The sequence below is a fragment of the Engraulis encrasicolus genome, chromosome 4, assembly GCF_034702125.1.
Source record: "Engraulis encrasicolus isolate BLACKSEA-1 chromosome 4, IST_EnEncr_1.0, whole genome shotgun sequence".
Lineage (NCBI taxonomy): Eukaryota > Metazoa > Chordata > Actinopteri > Clupeiformes > Engraulidae > Engraulis > Engraulis encrasicolus.
The window spans coordinates 19,113,206-19,122,925 of record NC_085860.1 but is presented as its reverse complement, the minus strand read 5'-3'; the positions used below and the strand labels follow the sequence as shown (position 1 = coordinate 19,122,925).

At 42.4% G+C, this 9,720-nt stretch overlaps 1 long non-coding RNA gene across 2 annotated transcripts; it reads left to right on the top strand.

Moving 5' to 3' along the window:
* The first annotated feature begins 3,575 nt into the window (after window positions 1–3,575).
* Window positions 3,576–9,313, top strand: LOC134447409 (uncharacterized). Of its 2 annotated transcripts, none has more exons than XR_010034598.1 (5): window positions 3,576–3,635; window positions 4,712–4,828; window positions 5,200–5,267; window positions 6,965–7,074; window positions 7,993–9,313. It is a non-coding gene; the product is annotated as an uncharacterized LOC134447409 (long non-coding RNA). The 2 variants fall into 2 exon arrangements; XR_010034599.1 differs by having other exon boundaries at window positions 7,990–9,313.
* Window positions 9,314–9,720: the final 407 nt, after the last annotated feature.

The following is a 9,720-nucleotide window of genomic DNA, read 5'->3' as shown; positions in this document are numbered from 1 at the left end:
CACTGTAACCTGGGTCCTGTCTCAAAGGGGGCGGACACGTGAGATGCGGGTTACGATACGGCAAGTCACCATGCGGTTTCAGGCCCACCACCACAGTGTGGGTCCTCTCCCAAGAGGACAGAAACATCGGATGTGGGTCAAGATACGACACCATGAGGTTTAAGGTCCACCATCAGAGTAAAGTCTACCCAGCACTGCTCCCTAGGTCCTCTCCTAAGAGGACAGAAACCTGAGAGGTGGGCCAGGATACGATATGACACCATGAGGTTCAGGATTTCAAAGATCATTGCAGAAAGACTGAATCAGGGCCAGGGGTAGGATTTGGGTCGCATTGATGAAATGCATTACAGGAAAGAGCAGAGAGAGCGACAAACTTAATCTCTAAGCATTGTAGGAAAAACACTCAGAAGGCACCATCAAAGTCAATACTGAACACTCCCCTTTTTTAACTAATGCACACATTTCACAGCAATAATTCAAAAAGTTCACAGTAAAAAGAAATGCTTTTTTCATCTTTATTCACATACAGTCATTAAATGATTTCATCAGCATTTTATTGTCTTGTATTGTCTTTTTTATGATCTTCTTTATTGCGTCATAGTGGGTTCTCTATTGCTTTCTCATTCTTCCCCACCTTTCTGTTCTTGATCATTTCATTCTTCTGTTCTGTAATTCACTTAAAAGCCCATCAACACCTCTCATTCATCTCCTTTCCTTTGTTCTCTCTCTCTCTCTCTCTCTCTCTCTCTCTCTCTCTCTCTCTCTCTCTCTCTCTCTCTCTCTCTCTCTCTCTCTCTCTCCCCCATCACTCTCTATTGCTCTATGCCTCTCATTTCCAGTGTAATTCGCTCTCCAATGTCTCTCTTTCCTCTCTTCATCTCCCCTTTTTTAATCTTCCTCAAACACGACATACGTATCTGTCTCATTTTGGATGTACGAGTCTCTTCACTTGACTTGGTTCAGCAGCAGCAGTCTGCTCTGCTCTGCTCTGCTCTGCTCTACTCTACTCTACTCCACAACATGTCAAAGTGCATCAGGTACACATAATAACAACACTTTCTAATTGGACACACAGAGAGAGAGAGAGAGAGAGAGAGAGAGAGAGAGAGAGAGAGAGAGAGAGAGAGAGAGAGAGGGGGGGGGGAGAGAGAGAGAGAGACAGAGAGAGATAACTAGAGATAACGAGGAAGAGAGATAGCGACCAGATGCCAAATTGCAGTATAGTTTCTGCATCACGTCACTATAATACAGTACTGCATCAGTAAATGAAACGACAATCCCTCATTGCTGACATTTCAAAGGTAACAAAGTAACAAAGTCGGAGGCAGGTTCTAGTGAAATGAGGCAGGAGATGGGCAATTCACATGCTCTTCAGCTCTTCAGCATCAGCTCATTTTGGAACCTGCTTTGAAGTTTTTGATACGCTTGAGAGCACACGCATGCGAGTGCGCGCACACACACACACACACACACACACACACACACACACACACACACACACACACACACACACGCTCACCACGCACACGCACACACACACACACACACACACACACACACACACACACACACACACACACACACACACACACACACACACACACACACTGAAAGGCCAAAGCGGGGAAAATAAATTGCCCAAAACGAAGCTGAGATAACAGCTAGGCAGCAGTGTAACCATGAAACATCAAACTTCCAAAATATTCTAGTCTGTAAAGAGTTTTGACCAGACAGAATCATGCAGCTTTGATCAGTGGGGCAAATCTTCTAAATAAATACATGGCTGCTTGTCCATCTGTCATAGCACAACACTTGCTACACCAATGTAATTTCACATCCACGCCAAACTTAAAAAACATCCGTCTGTTTGCCAGTGCAGAGTAGGTGGAAGATTGACAGTCTCTAAAAAAGTAATACCATAACACCATATGCTTTTGATCAGGAGCCACGCCAATTACAGATGGCTACGGGTCAACAATATGCTGAGATTGATGCCATCAGCAGAGTACAGTGATAAGTAATATTGCACTCCGTCTGCCAGCCATCCAGACAGCTAGATGTGAAGCCAGCTGGCCGTCAAGGCAGTAGTGAGGGCCAGTTTCTGATACAGTCATTAACACATCACCACATCGACAAGCCAAGCGGCTATGGCAGTATGACTAAATAACAGCACTATGCCATCTATGATTCTCTTATTGCTTATCAGACAGCATTCACAGATGTTAGATGAGGTTTTGGTCTCCTATGTGGCCAGTGCTAACTACCACTAAGTGCACTGCAGGTCACATTTATGGCTTGGATTTTGAATATTCTTGAATCTTGAATCTTACAGTTTACTGACGTTCAGTGAACATTCAACCAGGGAAATTAGTTGTACGAAACAGAATTTCAAACTGGAGCATTCCTACGACGCATGAGACGATTTGGGTGTTTAAGGCCACTGCCAATAGAAATCTATGCCTCAGTACTCTGCGTAAAAATTCAAATGTGTTAATTTCTAATCAATATTTCAAATGACATCTACTACAAAATGACCATGGCAAAAGCAAACTTTTAATAATCGGCTACACATTCAATCTTTCTATATTTATTGTCTAGACAAGATATGTGAAGCTTGTGTGTTTAGGAGGATAAACCTCTATATTCACAATCTCTTACCCTCCCCCCCAAGAGACTCTTAACATCCCACTCTTGAAAATGAAAAAAGGAGCAGGCAGGCAGGCGAATTGTAGCATCTCATGAGACAACAACACAGCTGCTATCCATCATCATGTAATTCTGGGAGAGCAGCGAAGGCTCGGTGAAGTGAACACATCCACACACACAGCCATGGCTCCCATCACTCATGGGCTAACACACACACATATGCACGCACACACAAGAACACACTCACACACAGTGTCATGCCCGGCTCTGCCGGTTAGTGGTTGGGGCACATTAGTCCTCCGACCCGCAGGTGGAGCTGGTCTGTCAAGACGTGCAACATCTCTTGAGGGCTGCTGATTGGGCGGCCTATAAAAGGCCTCCCATCAGCATTCTCTCTCTCTCTCTCTCTCATCCCCACAGGCACATTCGTGAGGCGACCGTATGGTCAGGCCTACGACAGCCGGGACTTGCACTGGGCAAAATAGGCTTGTATCCGGAGATATTTTGACTGGATATGTTTTATGACACGCGGCATATTCGGACCAGATTTCGACCATTTCCTGACTTTTCAAGAATCCGTGAAAATCTTGGCATATTTTGACTCCGGAATTGTGTTTGGTGAATACGGAGATATTTTGACTGGATACCGGTATTTTGAATGACGTGTGCTGCCAATCGCATTGAATAGAATGTTGGCCCTCCCACTGCCGTTATGATTATAAAGCTCTGCGCGGCAGCCCACCGCTTCCTATCTGGATTTCTGTCATACGTTAGTTGGCAGCATCTTTATCACAGACTTTCCAGAAATCTGTCGCAGACTTGTTAAGCCATCAACAAACCTTATTTAGTTCTAGCTCTAGGCTATGGGACTATGAGAGGACTCCGAGACGGTGTCCAAGTGAGATGGCGAATGATGGCTGGCTGGCACTGGCGAGGTTGTTCGAGGTCATTTCATGATGAGGATGGACCAGACTTTAAGACATTCTGAGGTAAGTTGAAGTAACAGATTAGAGGAACATACGGTGTATTGTCTTAAAGTAGCTCTAGATCAAAATTAAAGCATGCCTGAATATTGTAATGTTTAACTTTCCTAATGTTTTCTGACTGACCGTATAGCTAACTTGCTAACTAACCAGCGCCTTGTACTGTCCACTAAACAAGGACGGTTATCTTAGCATGTTAGCTAGCCTAGCTTTTTCGGTCTGGTAGGCAGATGTTAACGTTAGCTAGTTAGCTAGCCTGCCACCACCTAAAAATACTAAACCTTTGGGCAAGTGATACGGTGTCACGAATGAATGTACCGGTATGCATAGACGTTTTACTGACATTGGATATATGACGTCGGATATCTGCAGGGGCTAGATTTTGAAATTACGACAACATTTGGTAACCTGCTACATTTTAACTAGCTAGGAGGAGACTAATATTTGGTTACAGATTTGTTTGACATAAAGCTTATTTTCCGTGATATCTAAAAGTTAATGACATCATGGACACTTGTGTCTGAATGTCGCACACAACTAAGTTATCACCTTGTATAGTCTTGAAAGTGTGGCTGTATTGTTCTAATATATGATTTGTCCCCCTTGACCAAGCGAAAAACACACACTCTCAATTGCCTTTCTGTAAGATAAGAGATGGTCACAGCATGTGTCGTTATGAACGGGGCAGAGGTAAAGAAGCCCCCTCCGATGTTATTTGACAGAACAGGAGTATGCCCTGTCGTTGCTCTTGCTCCAATGCACACATAGAGCTAGAGACTTCTGTGCCAGAAAGAAGAGAACGAGAAATTGTGAATTTAAGAATGTGTTTTGTTATAGGGTAATTGATGACATCGTATGGATGACATGATGCCCATCTAGGAGTGTGTGTGTGTGTGTGTGTGAGAGAGAGAGAGAGAGAGAGAGAGAGAGAGAGAGAATGTGTAAGACTGATGATGTGTATAAGGCCTCTGCATGTTTTGGTTTTGTATTTGTGTATTTATGTAAGCTGATAAACACCTTAATTTTGTTTGGAATTAGGCCTAACATGATAAAAAGTACTTCACTCTATTCTACATCCGCAGCTCCATGAATGTCATGAGACACTCCAGGAGACGGTGGTTGCAATGCATTATCAACACCCCGCAACCCCAACCCTCCAATGGAACCCAGAACCCTCCGGAGTTCCTCAGGACCTGTCGGTAATATATTTGACTGCATGTTTTAAGGGAAAGAAAAAACCAACCACGTGCAATTTCCATTTTAACCATCTCAAATAACCCTGAGGTTCTCATCGTCAAACTAGAGAAAACATCAGTAAGGTTCAGGCTGTCTTTTACAGATAAGGTACTTTATTCACTGTATTACTAAGCACTTTATTCATCCTGTGGGAAATTCAAGAAACAATTGTCCACTGTTTGTAACAGTATTTTTTAGCCAATTTGGATTGGAGCCAATTTTGGTCCCCTAGGGGAAATTCTTTCTCTGCATTTATCCCATTTCGGCTAGTGAATCACATTGAAATTTCTTAGCATAACAATATGTGATTGTGTTATCATTTTTTTTTCATCAGGCATGAGTGAGGCGAACACATCGTGCGTTGGAGGAAGAGTTGCAGTGACGACTTGGACCACAGGCCAGGTAAACAGGTTTACTCTGAGCATGTCAGCCCATACTTCTGTGATCAAAGTGCTATTAATAGAGAAAGATGTAATGCAACCAGAGGAACATATATATGTTGATGAGTAGGCTAAACCCCTGTTGAAAAAGTAATATTTTGAACAATATTTCAATAAACACACAAGTTATTTCCAAAATGACCATAGAGTAAGTGTAATACAACATCTTTTCAGCTTACTGCAGAAAAGTAAGGTCAATAGTATAACTTGAATTACATATTTGTCCATTGTTCTGAAATTATGCTGGTGCAAAGGTGAGTACACCCCTATGTTAAACTGTCTATGGAGGGGCCGTGTTGGCCCGAATCTTCACGAATTTGAAAGATTAAAAGGGAGGTCATCGCTGTGCATTTCATCCTTGCCTTACATTGAACTTTTACATTTCGAGTCTGGACCTAGCTAAACAAGATGTATATGAGATTTGAATGAAATCCTATGGAGAGTATCATGATCTGATGATGTTCAGTAGTCACAGTACATGTTAACAAGCATGTTTCTAGTGGTGAAATTCAGCTTCCTACTGCGGACGGCATCGGTACAGGTCCGAAACATTTCGGTCCTACTACCATGCTTGACTTTCAGCATGAGGCACTTTTCTTTCTACAAATCACTTTTTACCACCACACATGCTTGACACCATCTACTGATGCAAAATTGTTTATCATGGTCTCATCAGAGTCAAACAGACTAAGGATATGGGATATGGAACCATGTACTGTGATCTAATGGCACCATGATAAACAAATTAGCTTTAGATCAGTGGTTCTCAACCTTTTTTGAGCAAACGCCCCCTTGGACTCATCACAAGCCTCCAAACACCCCCCTGACCCTATCATAAGCCTGGCCACGCCCCCTCACCTCCCCCTCCCTAGTATCAGCTGTATCCTTCTCAACAAAGAAAAGTGCCCATGCTTAAAGTCAAGCATGGTAGTGAGAGTTGCACGGTTTGGGGCTGTGTGGATGCCATCAACAGGAGGAAGCTGAATTTCACCAAAAGAAACATGCTTGTCGACATGTACTGTGACTACTGAAGCAGATCATGATACATACTCTCCACATGATTTCATTCAAATCTCACACACATCTATTTTGGCCTGGTGGGGACTCATAATGTAAAAGTTCAATGTAAGGCAAGGATGAAACACACACAACGATGACCTCCCTTTAAATCCATTTCAATTTCAAGACGTTTTGGGCCAGCACGCCCCTTCTCAGACAGTTTAACATAGCATAATTGCACAAAAAAATGGACAAATATGTCATTCAAGTTATACTACTGACCTTACTTTTCTGCCATAAGATGAAAACATTTTTGTATTACACTTACTCTATAATCACTTTGGGAACAACTTATGTGTTTTTAAAAATATATATATTATTCACAATGTTACTTTTCAACAGGGGTGTAGTCATTATTGCCGTGCACTGTATATTTGGATCACCATTACACGTTTAGTCATAAAGTAATGAAAACTTGTGTACAGCATTGTATGTTTTCTGTTCAGCTGTAGATTACCTAATAGTGACGAGGTCACCAATGCCATCATCCAGGCTAGTAAGGATTCTGGGTAGAGCTGGGGACCAGAGAGTTTACTCATAACTCATTTATGTGATTATGATGTATAAAAAAGACTAACTCAGTTTCTTTCTGTCTCGCAGAAGCCTGAAATAGATTCTTTGAGAATCTTAAAAGTCAAACAACTGGGCCTTGCGGGGAAGACTGATGACGTGAGAAAAAAAGGAAAAATTTGATGGGCAGACGTGAGCGGGTAGGTAAAACCACAACTACCAACCCCATCATACAACTGCCATCACTTTCTTTTGTCACGACTTCACTTCAGGGGGCAATTAGCCAATATCCCCTTTCTTTCTTCCGAGTACTATTGTTAGTTTTTAGAATGACCGCATTTGGTACAAGGTATTTGCAAATGGGCAGCCAACACTAAAGGTCTGTTTTGACTCCTCCGTCAGGCCCTACCATGGAGCATATGGCAGGGCACTCGTTTGCAATGCGACCGACCCGGGTTCAATTCCTGGCCTGGGTCCTTTGCCAGCCCTTCCCCATCTCTCTCTCCCAACTTGCTTCCTGTCATCATCTGCACTGTACTGTCATTATGAAGACAATAATATCTTTTTTAAAAAAGACTCCTCCATCAGTTGGGGGACACATACTGTCAGTGGGGGGGCAGTGGCAGATCGCGAACAATTCAAACTGGGAGAACTATACGTTGATCGCGGCAAGGGGTCTATTCAGCGCTAAAAGGGAGGGCGTGGTGGCTGTTTGGGTACTTGATCTGTCCTCCAATTAAAGGACGAGTCTAAACCAGGCTTAAGAGATGCAAGCATAAGGAAACGTGGGGGGGACCATAGTTTTAAAACACGTGGTTTGGGGGAACCATGGTTTATGGCAAATAGTGTATCAAAGTTAAATAGTAGAACCATGGTTAATTTTTGTAAGGGATATTACTATGACAGCTACTGTACTCCTGTGGATAAACCACAATTGAACTATGCTTGGTTGATCTGCTGGATAATCTTGTGAAAATCCTGCTGTATTATCTCATGTGACCAGTTCTTTGGCATGTTCATGGTAAACAAGCATGAGTGTGGGTTTTGAACTGTACATATTTTTTAATGTTTAACACATTGTTTAAAACTGCCCTATTTTTTTGTTGCTTTTCAAGCAGTGGTGCTGGTGGCGCAGGATGTCCTGGAGGAGGACGACCTCGACTACCTCAAAGGAGCTGATTCTAGCCTTGTGCCTGATGGGGAAACAAGTGCACATTTGTTGTGCTCTGTCTGAGATGGAGAAGTGTGCGCCTTGCTGGCGTACTTCAATTGATGCCAGCAAGCCCAGCCAGCGAGTGACCGATAGTGGCCGGTTCTCCCTTCGTGACCTCCCCCCCCCTTCTGCGGCCGACAAAGCTTGAAATATGATTAAATGTAAATGTAAAATAAGCAATTAAAGAAAGAACATTCAACAAAATAATTGTCTGTTATAATATGATTTTAGCTGGGATTTAGCAGTAATTTAAAGTTGGCCTAATTGTTGTTTTGCAGTAGATTTGTGTCTATTATATTATGTTGAAAGAAGTATACTGCCTTACAAAGGCAAAGTGCAGTAACCAATTACCGTAGGTTCATTCTGAAAATGTGTTCATTCTGAAAATGATTTTCATAAAGACCTCCTTTATCTTGTGACTAAGAGTTATGGTCAAAATGTGCCCTGTTTTACAAATATTGCTATGTCAAATTTGCAGTAACTACAATATCCAACCTACCAAGTCTTTGAAGGCATTTTTTCCCCTCAGTTTCATTGTTGGCACTGCTGTTTACCTTTTGTAGGGCAGTTTAACCTAACGTCAGCATAAGTAATTTCGGCAACTTTGGCAACATCACAGATGTGGCAACATGCCCGTCACATGTTAGCCTGGGAAATCCTCAGCTTCCACAATCGTTTCGATCTGAAAGACAATCTCACTCGTGATTAGGATGGTAACCAGGCAAGACTAAGTTGTAATAGGCCTAAGTAATAGAATAGAAAGCTTTTTTTTGTCATTATACAAAGTATTCTGAGATTTGAGCTTCCCTGCAAGGTGCACAGTCGTTTATAGATGAACATTGTCCAGTAAGTGTGAGTTCATTGTTGTAACAACTTTGGGGAAGAAGCTAAAAACACCTAGCGTGATAAAGGCATGTACATAAATGCCTGTGAAATCAATTTATTGCCTGGTCGTGGGAGGTATGGGTCGTCCCATGCCTCACAGATCCGGAGATATACAACTACAAGAATGGAACACATCCGTGGGAGTATCTGCATCAAATACGTGAAGCACGTGCCATATCAGGTGAGAAAACGGCATCCGGATTTGTCTCATGTCGAAACTGTCCCATTCCGAGATTCGGATATGCTCCATATATGAAAATTGGCACCAGCGTATCAGTACCGTATCTATCAATATATCTCCGTATATTGTAAATATCCAGAAATATCTTCATACAAACATCCCCGGAAACAGAGCCTTCTTGCCCAGTGTTGCACCACACTTGCACCCTTTTGGACAACACTCATTTACTGATACACTCTTTGGTTAATTCACATTACTGATAACTGATACACTTTGTAAATAAAGACTCTTTTTGTTAAAATGTACAAATCGGTGTGGTCTCCCTTAATGTTACAGCCACTAACGAGCCAGTGGTTGTGACATATGGGGGCTCATCCGATCTTTGGTAGTAACTTTAGGCTATGGTAATTCCTTCTACTGGCTATGGCAGCGTAGGAAGGTGCGTAGAGCTCTTTGTATTGAGTATTTGGCTACAAGTATTCCTTCTACTGGCTTTTGGAGCGTAGGAAGGTGAGTAGAGCTGAGTTACTAATTGTGAACTGCTGATAGTCAGTTGGGGCCTGTTAT